Below are 3166 nucleotides of genomic sequence, written 5' to 3' on the forward strand. Positions count from 1 at the left end.
TTCATGATCAGGATCTGCCTTGGTGTTTATGGGCAGAAGCTTGCAATACAGTTGTGTATCTGCAGAATAGGATCCCACACAAATTGTTGGGGAAATTGACTCCAGAAGAGGTGTTCACTGGGAAGAAACCAGATCTGGCACACATTCGCATCTTTGGATGCCTTGTGTATTGCCATATGCCCGTGGAGAAGAGAACCAAGTTGGAATTGTTGGCAATTTGGAGGAATTGATTATGTGTTACATTGATGTTTGTCATTGATGTCAACACTAGCTTGTTTGGTTGTCTATCGGGTTCTAGTAGACTGATTGGATTGTGATGATGATCTAGAGATCATCTCTGGTATTCTTTGGTATGTTTAGTTTGGTGGAATTGGTTTAGTTCGGTCATTCATGTGCGAGTCACATTCAGTTGGTTCGGGATTTGGTGATCTAGAAGCTATCATATGTTCTAGTAAGCCTTTTGGTTACTAGTAAGGGTTTTACCGGTAGAGCTTTGTTGAAGATCTTTTAATAGATTCGATAAGTGGTGTTGGTGCGGCTTCTAGAAGATTCTCGGGATGCTGATGGTTATCATGTTCGTGTTCCAGTTGATCAGTGGTGTTGCATTTGGATTATGGCGACCTATTTTAGGTTTGGTGCTATTTTGTGTTATTCTCCTAAGTTATGGACCGGTTTATGTAACATGTTGGTGGATGCTCTCGATGCATTACTAGTTGGATTTATTGTTCAGTTAATGTTGTTTCAGTCTTAGGCCGACTTGGGTTATCATTGGTTTATGGGTTTATGTAATGGATTTGTTGTACTATCTTTTAGGTGGCTAACCTAATTGTTTAGGTCCCGGGTTAGTATAAATATGATGTAAGATCTCTTTGTAGATCATAGTCACAGATGGGTTATGGGATCATTTGTGTGCGAATAAATTTGTAATCATATGCAGAGGTTTTGGTCGATCATAGGTGATCAAATTGGGTTTTCATAAGAGGTTTAAGACCTCTGGTATTGAGCTTAACCGAAACTGTACTCAGGCATAGGAGATGGGTATGTGCAGGATCATGGTGTGCCAAAACAGGCCCTTAAGTGGCAATGAAATTTTAGAAAATCAGAGTTATGCAACTTGACATGAAATTTTGAATAAGTTGTGAACATTGTTTTTAAAATATGTAAGAAGAGAATATATAGAAATTTGAATTTAGTTTCTAAGCTACTAGTTGTTTTTTGGAAAAAAAAATCCTATTTGATGAAAATTTCAAATTTCAATGCAGTGGTACTAAAATTTCAAGAAAAAAATAAGAAGTACATGTATGTCTGACCACCCTAATCACAATCAAATCATAATATTTTTTTATAATATTTATAATATAAGTATTAGACTCATGTCCGAATGTGACACATATTTTTTTTTAATTTTTTATAAAGTAAATAATTATTTATGATTTTTTTACTACAGCTTTTCAAAAATTCAGAAACTCCTACGTCTGACCACCTTAACTTGGTCAAAACCTTATGAAATTTAATTTTTTTAAATTTTTTGTGATATTATATGAAGCATAGGATGTGATGCATGTTTTGGATTCAAAAAATGTTATACGGTTTGAAAGTTATAAGTGTTTTTCAATCAGTATATCAATCAGGACTATTGTCAGAATTCAATTAGAAAATAAATAACAATTATTTATTAAAGTCAAAATAAGACAAGCCTTATATTGTTGGAAAGCTGGGAACATCCTTAAAAAACCCTTTTCGTTTTATCAATTTTGGCTACAAAAAAGGTCGTCAGCCACCAGTGTAAAGTCTGGAAATTCAAGGAATATTGAGGGAGGGAGGGGGGAGGGATAGTGAGAGCTTAGGGGAGAGAGAGAGAGAGAGAGAGAGAGAGAGATGGGGAGGGGAGGGTAAGGGAGAGAGAGGGAGGGAGGGGAGGGAAGGTAGAGAGAGATAAAGAGATTAGCAAAGAGAGAGAGAGAGAGAGAGATGGTGAGGGGGAAGGGAGAGAGAGAGAGATAGAGAGAGATTAGGGGAGAGAGATATATGGAGAGAATAGGGGAGAGGGATAGAGAGAGATTAGGGGAGAGAGATATATGGAGAGAATAGGGGAGAGGGATAGAGAGAGATTAGGGGAGAGAGAGAGAGAGAGAAGGAGAGGGAGAGAGAGATTAGGGGAGAGAGAGAGATTAGGGGAGAGGGGGAGAGAGAGATTAAGACACCATAGGACCCAAAGCGACCCAATATGGTGTCATAACAAGTTGTATGGCGTCCTAAGGGGTCATAAGAGTTCATGGGACACCATATGACCCCTAAGGACAACATACGACCCCTTATGACACCATATGGTGTCATTAGGGGTCATATGGTGTCCTAGGACACCATATGACCCCTTAAGACACCAAATTGTGTGTTATGGTTCATATGTTGTCCTAAGGGGTCGTAAGACACCATATGACCCAAAGCGACCCAATATGGTGTCATTAGGGGTTTAATGGTGTCCTAAGGGGTCATATGATGTCTTAAAGGGGTCATATGACACAATATGACCCACTAGGACACAATATGACCCATAACGACCAAATATGGTGTCTTAAGGGGTCATATGGTGTCCTAAGGGGTCGTAGGAAACCATATGACCCCTTAGGACACCATATGACCCAAAGTGACCCAATATGGTGTCATAACGGGTCGTATGGTGTCCCAAGACACCATATGACCCTTATGGACACCATAGGACCCCTTAAGACACCAAATAATTTCGTTAGGGGTCATATGGTGTCATAAGGGGTCATATGGTGTCCCATGAACCCTTATGACCTCTTAGGACACCATATGATCCCTAATGACACCATATTGGGTTGCTTTGGGTCATATTGTGTCCTAAGGGGTCATATTTTGTCCTAAGGGGTCCTATGGTGTCCCAAGACACCATATGACCCCTATGGACACCATATGACCCCTAACGACACTATAGGACCCCTTAAGACACCAAATCATGTTGTTAGGGGTCATATTGTGTCTTACAACCCCTTAGGATACCATATGACCCCTAACGACACAATTTGGTGTCTTAAGGAGTCCTATGGTGTCCCAAGACACCATATGACCCCTATGGACACCATATGACCCCTAACGACACCATAGGACCCTTTAAGACACCAAATCATGTTGTTAGGGGTCA

The sequence above is a fragment of the Cryptomeria japonica genome, chromosome 3 (assembly GCF_030272615.1).
Source record: "Cryptomeria japonica chromosome 3, Sugi_1.0, whole genome shotgun sequence".
NCBI lineage: Eukaryota > Viridiplantae > Streptophyta > Pinopsida > Cupressales > Cupressaceae > Cryptomeria > Cryptomeria japonica.